The sequence below is a fragment of the Pseudopipra pipra genome, chromosome 3 (assembly GCF_036250125.1).
Source record: "Pseudopipra pipra isolate bDixPip1 chromosome 3, bDixPip1.hap1, whole genome shotgun sequence".
Lineage (NCBI taxonomy): Eukaryota > Metazoa > Chordata > Aves > Passeriformes > Pipridae > Pseudopipra > Pseudopipra pipra.
Window position 1 is genome coordinate 80,584,355 of NC_087551.1, and position 15,162 is coordinate 80,599,516.

The window sequence follows — 15,162 nt, forward strand, 5'->3', positions numbered from 1 at the left end:
CCTTTTATTTTACTTCAGTACAAAGTCTACTTTTAAATCGTTGTGGAATTTGTTTTAAGGCATTAGCTAAAAGTCTTCAAACAGTTTATTATCATGAAAGTTTCATGGTAAAACCTAAAGTGATGATAAAGCTTTCAGAGAATTAACAAACACCTTATATTGCAAACAAATCTGTAATTCTCTCATTATTGAGTCCTTTTATTTCTCTAGTGAAAAAGTTATCTAGAATCTTAAAATAAAAAGTGGTGGTATTAAGCCAAACACTGCCTTGCCAAGCATACAGTGTTGCTTGCAGGGGGGTTTTTTGGGTCTTTTTAGAAATCTTGATGTCTGTAGCATTCATGTCTTTTTTGAGTAACAGCTGACAAGCTTGGGGTCTGCAAAATACCCCTCCTGAGATCTGATATTTGATCTCAGCAAATAGGAGATTGCTATTTTCATGTACAAATAGAAACATAATTGCATTATCATAAAAGTCAGATTGCTGTTGGCTGTATTGCAAATGCCCATGAGTGTCCTCTTGATCCCAAAGGTGGTATCTAATGTAAAAGATTTTTACATAACTGAAATAGCTCTCTCTGCTAATGTCTTCAGGATGAAAGCAGCAAAAATCCAACCATAAATATACTTTAACATCAGTAAAGACACAATTCAAAGTATCTTTAAATTTTTATTTTAAGTCCACAGTAAAATAAAGGAAATAGTTACCAGCAAATGTAAAGGAAAAGTTAATTATCTCAGCTACTGATATGAAAATTCAGACTCACTCGAATAAAACCAGTGGAAGTGTTTCACTGTCCAATGCTGCAGCTGGAATCAGAATTGGGATCAAAGATTGGAAGCATCTCTTAAAGGCCAGAAGAAACAACAAAATCAGAAATTATAATTTTTAGCCTGCTTTCCTAAGGAGAGGAGACACAAACAACCATGCTGTATCTGTCTGTCCCATCCTTAGTAACCTGGAGGCCACTGATCTCTTTTAAGGAGATTTAACAAAGCAATATTAATTTCGAAGATGCTGTGTCTCTGTGTGTTTTCCAGAAATCAGAGGAAGTGGGGAGACTACTACTGTTTGTGTGGACCAAGGACTGTGATCGGCTTCACTTTAACATGTCACGTCCAGCCGGGAGCTCAGGCACCAGCTGCAGCCTGTGAACAAATATGGTTTGGCCAGCACTGTCCTCAGGGACTGATTGCACACCTCACCAGGTGCTGAAAGCTTTGTTGAAAGTCATGCACTCCTTTGGAAGAGGAGGTCCCTGCCCTGGGTAAGATATGTTGTAGTGTAGACAGATTGACAAACAGGTGCCCAGTTTCTCTCCTCTGAGTTGTGTAGAATTGTTTCATTGGGTGGTGCTACACTAGTGGGCTCCCTGCCCTTCTCTTTTTCTTCTCCACAATGAGCTGCCTGACCTGACACAAAATCTTGCTGTACAAATAAGCATGAGTTAAAACAGAGATGGAGAAAGGACATTCTTATTACTCCTACTTTAAAGCCAGGCTCAGAGTCCCTGTGTGTTGTTGTTTAACCCCCGTCAGCAACTAAGTACAATGCAGCCAGTCGCTCACTCCCCTCCTCTGGTCAGGAGGAGAATCAGAAAGAAAGTAAAACCCATAGGTTGAAATAAGAACAGTTTATTAATTGAAACAAAATAAAATATTGTAATAATAAAGATAATAATAATAATGAAAAGAAGAAAGAGAGAGAGAGGAATAAAACTCAAGAAGAAAAGTGATGCACAATACAATTTCTTAGCACCCACTGACTGATGCTCAGCTTGTCCCCAGGCAGTGAGGAGCCTCTCGCAGCCAACTCCCGGAGCATGACATTCTACAGTATGGAATATCCCTTTGGCTAGCTCTTTGGGCACCTGCTCACTGGCAGAGCATGGGAAACTGGAAAGTCCTTGACTTCGAATAAGCACTACATAACAACAACTGAAACGTGTGCGCTATCAACATGATTCTCATCTTGAATCCAAAACACATCACTGTGCCAACTAAGAAGAAAATTAACTCTATCCAAGCTAAAACTAGAACAGTGTGTTACACAGGACCTAAAGGGAGAGTCAGCAGCAGAATTGGGAGGTAAATGCAGAACCTTGAATCACAGCCTGTAACCAGGGGTAAACTTTTTCACAAATTTCTCGCAAGCTGCTGTGGGAGAGAAAGTAGATTTCTGAGGAAATGGACAAGTGCACAGAAATTTTCAGCAACACTGGATACATGGCAATCAACAAAATTCCTGTAAAGGCAGTATTCATTATGTATTTCTGGCAGTCCTTGATGGTCCTTCTTTGTGGGTTTAACTACACACAACCCAGGTCTTTATTTTATCAGGAAGCCTGGGATTTGCAGCAGCAGCACTGATCGCACTCCCTGTACACCTGTAATGCACCTCATGCCTCATCAATAAACAAAAAAAGACCTAATAATCTCTGGGATGTCATGCTGGTTCTACTTCTCCCTTTCCAAATCACACCCTGGTTTTGCCACAGGCAGGTGTGCTGCGGGTATCTGTAAACCCCTATCCTCAGACAGGGAGTCCTCAAGTCTGCACTGTACTCCAGGACTTGGTTTCAGTTCCCTTAGGGAAAGGTCCTGCAGCTGACCTAAAGCATAAGCTTTTCTCAGTGGGAGGGAAACAGCAGTGTTTTAGCTGCCAATGTGCCACCACAGGCAGCTCTCATGGACTCTTATTCCCTGCAACTGAGGTTCAGAAATCATTCTCACACAGACTTACCAGGGCATCTTAGTACTGCTGTTTAGTGATTGAAATCAGGAACACACTGGCACCTCTGCCATGGTGACAGGGCTACACTCACAGGTGGAGATGTCCCTACTGCACTGAGCAGGTCCTATTCTCGTGTTCCGCTCAGACGGCCAGCAGTACTCCCAGCAACATGCCAACAGTTCTGATGAGAGATATATAGCTTCTTCTGTGGCTGCTAGTAAATGCATTTCTATTATGCATGCAGCTATCTGACTCCTGCAAGAATGGAAATTAGTTTATGTCCCAGACCAGACAGCAGAGAATTATAATCTGCAAGTGGCTACAGGATCACTTTCTCCATACAACTTAATTTAGGCAATTATCTTCTATACTGTATCCAACAATTGCTTAACAAGAATACCCTTTTATTGAAAAAGCTTTGTTCTGTGACTTTTTTTTTCAGTTCAAAGATCCGATGCCCTTCATCAGTTTGGGTTCAGTTGCTGCCCTCATGGTAGTGGTAACTGCCCTGCTGGCTCTTTCCCTGCCTGGCTGATGAGGGACAAAGTATCCCACTCTCATTCTTGCTTCTCCTCCTGGAGGTTGCTACCCTGGGCAGCTGGAAGGGATGGATAGGAACACCCTGAGGTGGCACAGTGCTGCTTGAGGAAACTGACTCCTCATCCTATGTGAGGGAATGGGAATAAGACCAGGAGCTTCTGCAGCTGGTGACCAGTAATAGTGCAGCAGGCTCATGCAAGCAGTGCTGCCTCCAGTTTCAAACAAATAAGACTAATTTGAGTATGCTTGTATGTATTCATATGCTTTATTTTTCTCTGAAGTGTCTGCAAGACCTTTCTTTGTGTTGTGGTATGCTAAAGGGTAACTGTCGTATTGCAGGAGATCAAATGTCCCTGTGTGCCTCACTGGCCCAGCTGGTTAGCACAGCTGACACAAGCCATAGCCAGCACAGCACAAAGACATACAGTGGCTCACAGCCTGTCCTTGTTTCCAAATGCATAGGGGCAGATCTCTCCCAAAGCCTACGACATGTCTCAGACAGTAGTCTCCAGTGGTTCTGCTCCTGTCAGAAATGACCAGCCTTTTCATTCGAAAGATTGCAATCTCATCACAACCAGAATTACCCAGAGCTCAGTGGGTGCCATAAGTCCCTGCTTGCTTTAGTCAGGCAGGTGGTAACATTGCTTTTAACACCTTCAGTACTACAAGGAAGGTAAGCAGAGGGCTCTGAGCAACCTGATCCAGTTGAAGACATTCAGTTGAAAGAGAATGTAGCTAGATGACCTTTACAAGTCCTTCCAACCCAAACTATTCTATAATTCTATGATTCTGTGATTCAATTTCATATGAGCAAAAAAAAAAATGCCCTATTTCGAATCTTACTCTTTTTATTTCTGGTCTTCAGATTAGGTGGGAATTTGTGCCCTATATTCAAGATGTAGTGTCAAATTTCTGCCTCTACTATCACAATATTCCTGTGTGCTAAAGCATCTCTTGGCATGCTACAGCAATTATACATTTATCAGCCAGATCTGTTTCCAGTTGAGAGAAAAAATAGCTTTTGCTTGGGAGCTTCAGAGTATTTTAAATAGCAGGGTGATTCCCTAGAATATACCAGATGAGCAATTACCACCTTTAAATCATGCACTGTATGTTACTGCTCCCATGAAAATATGCCAGCCAGCATTATAAAATAAAACAATGCTACATCACAATATGGTACAGGGGACATAAAGCTACTGGGATCCTTAGGATAAGGGCTAAAACATAGCAACAGTCCTCACTCGGATAGCTGTCACCAGGCAACATTGTCCATACCAAGGGGAGATTCTCACCCTCTAATATGAGATGTCTACGGCAAAGAGGTGTGAGTTAGTGCTAGTAACTGGACACTGCCTTTTATAATCGCTGATGAGAAACAGGCAATTTCAGAGTGCAGTTTCTATGGTCAGTTTAATGTTTTCTTTATGATGACATGGTGCAATGAATCCTGTCTACTCATTCTGAAAATGTGCTTCTGTCAGCCACAGTGGGAGAAGACCCTGAGGAAAGGGCTTACCCTTCTTTTCCAGACCATTTTTTTCCCCAAATAGCTCTTTGTCCTTTCTTTCCTCACAGACTTCAGGAAAATATCTTAGAAACAGTGGGTCAGGATTTGATCCTTTCCAACGAAGAACAAGAGGGTTCTGCACTGTAGGTCCCGTGCAGGCAGAGCTGTCAATCACCCAGGCTGTTTATCAGCCCTTTGGCTTATACTTCAAACCTTTACTATTTCCCACAGCCTGTTTTAAAACAAACAGAAAAACACAATTGTCTGAGGAGGTAAATGGCTTTCCAGTTGGTAAACACAGAGTTGACAAAACCCAGGTCTTTTGTTGAACCATCACTACTGACATATGTGAGTGTGGGTCAGATCCTCAGCTGCTGTGAATGGACTTGGCAACACAGATGTCCTCATTTTGTGATTTGCATGGATATCTCCATGTCATGATATGCACAGATGCCTCCATATCATGATCCAGCAGCAGTTTAGTTCTCCAGTGAGGGTGGGGTGGCAAGTCCTGCACATCAGAATGATTTGTAACTGAGGGTTTTCTCTGATGTGAAATTCAAATACCTTCAAGCAAACCAATAACTTTTGCTTGTGGATGGAAAGGGGAGAAATGGTTTTCTAGAGAACAATATTCACTAACATTTATATCATTCAACAAGCTACCATTTCTTGATGTCATTGTAGTAATGAGGAAAGGAAAAACACCTTTTTCTTGATAGAGAGTCAGAGGACCCTATCAAGGAAAACACTGTCATAAAGAAAGCATTTTACAATCAAGTATCCAATTATGCCAAAATGGAAATAAAACTCTGTAAACGACAGAATAATTAGAGCTGTAATAATTACAGTTTTCAGTAGAAATTCTGAAATGTGAAAATGTATGAAAAACTCAGTTTGTAAAAGATTAGCATAGTGCTAAGGATCAGATCAGACTAAAAAATAACCTTTTCCATCCAAGCAATAGGTCATTTTTGAACAGAAAGGAAAGTGTAGGTGGCATGAAAGGTCAGGATTTTGGTACCGTCTTAAAGAAGTACAGGTACAAATCCACAGGTACAAATACTGTCCTTTTGAGAACAAAGTGAAAGGGGCACCAAAGAGGATGAAAAAAGGTCTGCATACCCAAATCCTACAGAAACTTCATTATCCCTGAGTGTCAAAAACCAGATTTATAAGGGCAGCTGACTACATTTATCAGCCTTACCTGCCGACTCTCTCTGGAAACTGCAAGCTACTCGTCTTTCCAGTAAAGCATATAAAGGAGTAAATAGGAGCCCTCTGAAAGCTGAAGACTCTGTCACAACTTTTAAGTTCTTCTGTTTTCCCACTGCTCTTTCTTTGTTTCATTCACTTGTATTTCCAGACCTCTCTTCTCCAGCAGGCAGCCTCTCCAAGGACCGTAGACTGGGTGCTCGAGCCGAGGTACAACGTGAGGCACTTTCAGTAAATTCAATCTGCAGAAGCCACTCAAGGCACCCAGCCTCAGATGCTCCATAAAACTGATGCAAGCACAAAGCTGGGGGTGCAATATCAGAGACCTCTTTTGAAAAAAAAAACAAACCCAAGACACAAAACACCCCCTCAGGACAATATTTTAAGTCATTGACACAACTGAGCAACAAAAAAGTCAAAAGCAGTCAATCTCAGTCAAACACAGTAAAAATATCAATGTCAGTCCAAAGTCACAATTTTCAATTTATGGGGGTGTGTATTTGTTTGTTTTTTTATTTAGGGCGAGTTTTCCATTTTTATATTGTTTACCGAGTTAAAGCAGTGCCACTTCCTGCATCTCCCTTTTCTGAACACAGTCCATACATGGGTGACAGGAGCGTAACCTGTTCTAGGCTTGGCCGGGTGATACTGTTGACATATAACCACACTTCTGCCGTTAGCAGGGCTGTCCCACATTATTTATTCAGCCCATTTACCATGGACTGATGCCATTTTGAGAGTGAAGGTGCTGCTGCAGGATACATCAGTGCAGCTCTGTCTGTGTTTGTCTTCTCAAACAGCTCCCAACAAATCTAAATTTAGAGCACTGCCAGCCTGTCTTATCAGCTAGACGCATAAAATCTGGGATTAGTTTAATTAACATTCACACAACCCTGCTGCAGAGAGTCCCCTGAATGTGGCAGTAATGGGAATCATGTGCAGACAGCAAACACACAGATGTAAGAGGGAGCACGCACTTGCCTTTTCTTGGTGCTGGCAGAGAGGTACTTGCAGCCCCTGTGCTGTATGCAACCCTATTCCCAGCCTGGGTGCTGCCCTTGAGACTGGCAGCATTGGGGTGGAGGTGAAACCTCTCCATCCTCCTCCTCAGTGGCTGCAGGGAGGTATGGGGTACAGCTACAGCCGGTGGGGCCTCTGTGGGCACCATTGTATGGGACCAGTCCCAGCAACAATGGTGGCACCACAGTCACTGTGAGACAAGGCAGCCAAGTTGAGGATGAGGGATGAAGGTCTTAGCACTAAGGAAGACCCCAAATTTGAAGGACATTTTGTGTGTCTCCTCATGTTTGGCATGCAGAGATAGCATGTTGTGCTATGGGCAGACTCATCCTCCTGCCTCAGCAGTTGCTGATGTCAGCCAGCCTACCCTTGTCCTCAGGGCTGCAGCATCCTACAGGAGTAATAGCTGGACTGATGGATGGATTTGGGCAGGGGCGGGGACGATGCTTTGGCAGGGTTGTGGCATTTTCTGTACTTCTGCTCGGGTAACACACGGCTCATCCCAAGATGTTATGTGTGTTTGGAGTGGTGTCATTAGGTTAAAGCAAGAGTGTCAGGCTGGCTGGACACATGGCGAAGAGAGAGAAGGGTCACCCTGCTGCCATTACCCCCTGCAGTTGATATCTTCTGCAACATCATCTACAACAGAGACTGTATCTGCATGTTAGGTGTTGGGATTTGTGACAGCTGAAGTAACCTGGGAATTCTGAATTGCCAATGAGAAAGTATTCAGCTATTTCCATGTAGGAAGGATTCTATGCTAATAGCATGGTACTAGGCATATAGTACATGAGAAAAACGATTCTCACTATTTCATGTGCTCAGCCCAATCTTTAAACCACAATCAACAAAACAGAAAGACATGGAGGGAAAAAAATTAATTTAAAAATTAATTCAGAGGGAGTGCTTGCACCAGGATTAGTGATTTAATTCAATGCAGAATTACTCTAGGCATGCATAATTCAGAGTCAGCTTTGTACTTCAACTTAAAAAGGAAAAAAAATTCTGACACTTGTACTCTAACAAACTGCAATGGGATGTGCTTAACTTTTTCACTCTAAGTGTCATTACTACAAGGATTTCTTATGAGACTGGGGACCAAATGAAAAGCAGGAACTGTGATTTTCAGGATTTCAGAACACCTTAGTAGCCACCAGCATTATGGACATGGCTTTCAGCAGTGACTTTCAAAACTGCAATAAGTAGTCCACAGAGAGAGCTGGACACCACATCAGTGGTATTTTCAATTAGTGTGGTGAGGACTATCTGGGAGAGACATTACAGGTTGGCAGCAGTCCACAGGCTCAACTACTTTAAAAACCACTGATGTAATTTGTGGCATAAATAGTGTTTTTCTGCAACCTTGAAACCTTTCAGAAAATAAATAAAATTTTATTTTATGAATACACCTTACAAGTCTTTCCATCAAGCACATGTATTGGGGTTATACAAGATATGCAGTTTTTATGCCAAAAATAGGAATTCTAAATAAGTAAATATTAGTCATATCACACATACATTGGTCTTTTGCCTATGATAGTTATTAGTAGCTGCTAAGAGAGTACCAACTTATCTATTAGATATACACATATATACATATATGTATATACATATATATACATATGTATATATATATACTTATACATATACATATATACATATATATATATACAGTAGAATAGGTGAATGACAGAGAGGGATGGAAAGTTTTCCTGCTATTTTAGTAATCTCTTTCCCCCTGTATTCAGAAAATTTGGTCTCTGAAGAGTTGTTTTAGTGAAGTCTGCCATCAGTCCCAAATGTGACCATATGTCAGCACTGGGGTTTCAATCCATACTGACAGGCTTCTTGTAATTTTGAATCTAGAAGTTTTCTTTTCAGTCTGCCACTGATACACAAATAGAGGGAAAGACTTTTTAATACCAATTACAAAGGAAAATATCATTGTTTAACAGCTGCCTGAAAAGCCTTTGCAAATGCCAAAAGATCTCACAAGATCAGGGGAATTTTTATGTTGCTCAGAATTTTATATAGAGTAAAATAAAAAGAGGCTCTGAAGGGAAATGGTGTTAATCTACTTAAAACTGGCATAGTTTTACTGAGTGCAGGATATTCAGTATTTTCTCCTTCTCCAGTTTAGTTATTAATTTGATTTTTGAAAGCTCTGAAAGCAGGGGCTGTGGGAGATTTGAAAACAGGAATCACGTGTTAATATCTAGCTCTGGTAAAGAACGTCACAGCCACAGCCTTAAATTTCATTGCTGGGTTCCCAAAGGAGGGTTATATTATATCCCTCTTTTTGTTTCTTTGGCTCTCTGGCTCAGGTTAAGTACAAGGCTGCTTAGTCTTCTTATGAAAGATGGTTAAAGAAGCATAACAGTAATGTCCAGTCATCTTACCTGGGAAGCGAGATTGGCTTTAGCAGAGGTGGTTCAAATACCTGTTTCTATGCACCAAGACAATACCCTCAACACAAGAGGCTGGGTGAACATAGGATCTCCTGGGCAAGAGCTGTGGGAATCACGAGCATGCAGGTAAGGGCACTTGGTGGGGAAACGAGGAATTTTCGTAAACTTCATTTTGTCCTGTTCTTGAATACAAAAAAAGAAATGTCTCAGGATATGAAACTCCACAGTTCAGTGTTCCCAAAACTAAATACAATTTGTTGGCAATTTGGTTTTCATCAGTCTTTCTCCTATATTGTGAATTCCATTTAGATAATGCTAGGTTGACAGTTGGACTTGATCTTCAAGGTCTCTTACAACCTTGATGATTCTATGTTTCTGTTCTTACATCCAGTGTCACACTTGAAAGTAGACCAGTGACTTTATATCTAAAGAAATACTTACAGGCATGAACCTGTGGAAATACTCCAATGTTTGTGCAATGCAGGATTTTGTACATACAAATAAATGTGTGCAAACATGCAGAAAGAATTAGCAGGCCCTTATTGTGTGGGAAGTTCATTTTTGATTCAAAAAAATCCCATGGAGTGGGAAGGAATCTGCCACAGTTTTCTTTTTAAAATTTCTGCTTCTTTCCATTTCTATCGTTGTTTCACCTAGCCTGCAGAGGCACACACAGTACAGCCAGGCCAGCTCCATTAACAACCCTAGCAAAAGCACCTTGGTGAGGCACGGTTGCACTTCTTCTAACTCAAAATTCTGCTTAGAGTGCATGGAGCAAGCAGCATGCATGAAGCCAAAGGTGCCCTCCCTAGCCCTCGTTTGGCCTCAGGTCCCTTGGGGAACTCAACTTTGAAATATTTCCAGAGCAAAAATAATGCTACTCACTTCCACAAATATAAATCCATTGAAACACAGATTGCAAGCTATTGCTGTAAAATGCAAGTACATTTTCTAGGACTTGAAAGCACAAATTCATGAAAGACCTGCTCTTCTTGCCCATGTTAAATTCTTTGTGGGAAGTTTTATATGTATTCTTAGGCCTTCTCTGCACGGCACCACACTGGATATGGGAACACACAAGGCAAACATAAGACCTGAGGCTTTAGATAACATGCAGATGCACTTGATATTGGTTATATGTTTTTCTGAATCAGATTTTACAAGTGATTTCCCTGGAAGCTTTTTGGGGCCAAAACCCCTGAGGAAATTTTGGCACGCACTAATCACAATAGTTTTCTGTGGTGACCAACATCTCTGGGCTGGCTGGTGCAGCTTAGACCCCCTGTAACATAATACAAAAGAAAATCCTTGGGACTTACTTCCTTGTGACTTACAGAAATATCACCCAGTAATTGTCCTTTTGGCCTTTTGCCTGGAGAATGGGATTTCTTCTCTTTCTCTTCTCCAAGTCATTGCCTCAAAGGCTTGCCAGTTCCTAGAATTGTAGGAGAAAAGCTGCTGAGAAAGGGTCAGGCAGAGGATGAGCTTTTATAAAGAAAAGGAACCCCCATACATCACCACAACAGGCAGTCATGTAGCTGAGTGAAGGGTATATCCCCTCTTTTTCATTTTCTGTTATTGTCTGACTCCTCACAAGAAGAACAGCTATAAATGGCTATTCTGGTATTTTTAAAAAATGAAATCATAAAAAGGGATATGCAAATTTCAGCTCATTTTTAATGCCTTCTTTAATAAGTACTGAATGTTCTCAGCACTCCAGGGGAAGCAGAAGGAGTGGTATATGCAGTCTATTTTTAGTCTCTCAAACATTATTTCCAGTGCACCCAGTAATGTATTATGGATTTCCGGATGGTAGAACAGCCATTGAACTCTTTTAATTTCTCAAAATCTATCTAAAATTCAATAATTCTCTTCAGCTGTCTGAATTTTCACTACCTATCATTAGTCTGACTGTGCTGAACCTTCCCATCACTTTAGCCATTCTGCCACTGCCCACCCTGCAAATGCCTTGCAACCAGCAACGCATAAAGAAGGCTCTGATGTGGTGGCAGCTGCATAAATTGGCCTCATTTCATGGATCCAGCATGGAAGGGGTAGCTGCTCCTCTGACTGTACAGGGCAGCCCCTCACATTAAACCCTTCTGTTTCATAGGAAGAGATTACAAGATTACAAGGGGATGTTTTCAGAACTGAGATTTCAAATGTGTAAGTACTGGCAACACACATTGTGTGAGAGGTTGATTTAGCACAAAAGTTCCTACCAACAGTTCTAAAATAAATTGGGCTACTGAGGGTAGAAGGGAAGTTTCTTCTCAGGCTATTACATGATTAATAGCAAGAAGACAAAGCTTGGTTATCAAAAAACAGGTTGTTGGCAGGGTGCATGAGGTTCTATACTGGGAACATGCAATGCATTCTACATGTACCTACACAGGCCATTTAGTGTGAGTGTGACACACTTGGTTCAATGTGCTGATGGAAAAGAAGTCACATGTGTGTTACACAGCCTGAAGATAACACAAAATAAGTCAAGATAGTCTAATCTAAAGCCGTCTGCAAAAATTGTCACCAGAATACTAAATAAGAGGGCAATAACCTTGCAGGTGAAATTGAGTGCAAATAAAAGCATAGTCAAGCTCAAAGAGAAAATTATCTTGACCACACATACCCATCCACATCCTCTGAATTAGCCACTATGAGCCAGAGAAGAGCTCTTGATATTAATGTGACTAGTTGTCTGGAAATGTCACTCAGTGCTCAGAGACATTCAGAAAAACAATTAAACTATTAGGCATGTGGTCAGTAGTATGATTGTTGCAGTAGAGTACAAAATGTTTGTATATTAGATTGTAGGTAGAAGGAGTAGATGAGTGTTCAGGCATGCAAACCCTTTTCTGCTTCTCAGGAACAGAGATTGAAATGGGAAGCATGATTGTACCACCATATAAAAGCATATAAATGTATCTTCAATATTGCTTCCAGTGTCAGTCATCCCAGATTAAAAATATGATAAATTTTAAAAATACAGAGATAAGACATATGAAACAGCTTCTTTTGAGAGCAGAAAAACATAGTTTTAGATTCTTCAGCATGCAGAAAAGAGATTAGACATGGGACTCTGCACAGACAAGAACTGGTGCTCCAGTGAAAATTAATAGGGAAAAACAATTGATTTTCCTCACAATACAGGGATTGTGAACATCTAATGTGATTACTGGGCAGCAGATTTTAAATAAACAAGTTGAAGTGCTTTTTTATGCAATATCTAACTTAATTGTTCCACATCTGTGGAACAGTTTTGCACTATTTTGAAGGAGAGGGAAATCAGAACAGACAGAATTGTAGTGATATGGGAAGATAAGAAACGTAGGTGTCACATTTAAAGGTCAATGGCTAGGAGAGGGAACAAATATCAAAACGCCCTCGTGTGCACAGGATATTTAGCAGATTGGTGAAAATAATTTATCCTGTGAAAACCCTTGGTGAAGATAAAGAGAGGGTGTTCTTTGAATTAGCAGTGAGTTAAAACGTGCTCTGATATGATACAACACTTAGTAAATCTGCAAACTAAGTTATGCCCTATTTTTAAATCCTGATTTTGTTACACTTTTAAGCTTTTTGCTCTGTGGCAAGCCAGTCAATAATTGCTGGGTTTAGACACAAAACCCCATAATCCGTGGACTAATCTTAAACAAACACACATCCCCAGACACCCTTTGTGTTTTTCCTCTCACTGCTGCAGTTGCGTTTCTGCCTCTGATCCATACGGTTTAGCAGCCACTGACTTAGCCACAGAATAACTTATTTCTTGTGATCCTGGCTCTCTATCAGCTCATGCTCAGGCTTCATTTGCAAGTTATTTCCTGCACAAGTTCGGCTTTTCCAACTCTTTTTGCCAGATGACTAGCAGGCAAGAGCTTGTGACAGACACAGGCAGAGAAGGGTGGCACAGGGACACCTCAAATACACATTTAAGGAGTTTTGTCCACAGAATTATGTCAGCCTGAGGATTAAAGAAGTTGCATGTTAGCTGACAGAGCTGTGCCAGGAGATGGCCTTGGAGAGACACAGAAATCTTGTTCATGGCAGTTTGCCAGGAGAGCTTATGTCGTTACTCCAACCATTTTGAACTCCACTGGGAAAACAACTCACTCACTAACACAACCTGTGCAAAAGAGCATTTGCCACTTGAATTTGGACATTGGGCTTAGGTTGCTTCTGGCTACAGCTCAAGGCAAAGGGTGTATGTGTCAGAGAGGAGAGGCCATGGGAGCTAAGTAGGGCTCAGTCAAGTAAGGCAGAGATCAAAGAGTGGTCATTACCCAAGCTGATCTGCAAGAACTGGTGCAGAGTGAATGGCTCCTTGGCAGCTCCTCTCCTCCCCAGCAACTTTGGAGCAGCTTTTGTCTAAACACAGCACTAGGTAGAGCAAAGCCTGTGTGTGAGAGCTTGGCTTGATGCAGTGTTGAAGAGAAATATTGCACCTCCACTGCCTCACCCCAGCTGCACTTGCACTTGCCCCACTCTTGCACTTGTTGGTGACAGGCTATTTCTCCAAGCTGCAGAGATGCTGTTCCATGCAGCACTTGTCAAATTCATCATTATGATGCCCCAGTGAAATTTCCTTTTTTCACATAATTCCAGTAGTTCTGGGAACATCTTTTTACTCAGATCAAAGCTCCGGACTCTGCAAGGACAATCTTTCAGACCTGTGCCTGCACTGGGTACTGGTTGCTCACCGAGGAGGGGCGTGGGCTGCTGCAGCACCCATGAGGCCTCTGGCAGCCACCTGTCTCCATGTCCCCTGTGCTCCTTACCAGTCTCACCAGGGATGTGAGGGTGTTTTGCAAATGTCCCAGAGAGCTGGGCCATGGAGGAGGAAGGGACTGTGTTATATCCTGTCTTTAAAAAAGCTGCTTTTGGCCTTAACTTGCCTGCTTCCTCACCTTCCAAGTGCAGCACTGTGTGTCCTCTCCTCCAGAAGGTGTGAGCCACGAGGCATTGGGTGTTTGGGTTTCTCCTAACATGGGAGGACCAGATGGGGCAGTAGTTGGTGGCCATAATTATGCAGCCCTCCAACAGCACCACAAAGGGGTGAGCAGGAAAGCTACTTCCCGATGTAGCTGTTAGAGTGCTCGTGCCCCCACGTTTGCAGACTGACATGCCCTGCATTTCACATTGCAGCTCATGCAATGAAACCGTAGATCCGATTTGTCGCTGCCTGAGAGGGTGCATCAGATCCATATTTAAACAGGTGAATTGCTCTTTCATAAGCAGTCTATAGGAGCAAACTGAGAGGCTCCGCTTTATTTCATGTTTTATGACAGCCAGCATGTAAGCTTGTAGCGCTTGGCAAGCAGAGGATAAGAGAACTCCACGTGACTTCCCTGTCCAATTCCTGCATTTCATTTTACTGCCTCCCTTTGCCTTGCTGTCAACACACTCCTACCTGCTTTGCCTTGCACACCCAGCTCCTCCTCCTGCCTTCACCTGGCTGCCTGCACCAGCCCCTCCACCACGGATGCATTCATTCCCTGTGGTCAGGGCAAGGTGGGCTTCAAGGGGTACATGGTGGGGTAAGCATAGGAGAAGTTAAGGGCATGTTGGTATCTGCAGATCAGAGAAGCAGCAGTTCAAATATCTGTCTTTAATGCCTCTAAAAAAAGGGTAGCAAAGTTCGGAGCAAAGAACAGAGCAACACCTTCATGCTACCATTTTTCTGTGCCTTTTTTTAACTGCCCACAGGAGAGAAGTGTGAAATGCAGCCCCAGAAC

The 15,162-nt window shown here is 42.1% G+C and overlaps 1 long non-coding RNA gene across 1 annotated transcript; it reads right to left on the minus strand.

Moving 5' to 3' along the window:
* Window positions 1-650: 650 nt before the first annotated feature.
* LOC135411891 (uncharacterized) lies at window positions 651-8,704 on the minus strand. The gene is made up of 2 exons (XR_010429370.1): window positions 5,992-8,704; window positions 651-5,016 (listed from the first exon to the last, which is right to left on the minus strand). It is a non-coding gene; the product is annotated as an uncharacterized LOC135411891 (long non-coding RNA).
* Between the last annotated feature and the right edge of the window lie 6,458 nt (window positions 8,705-15,162).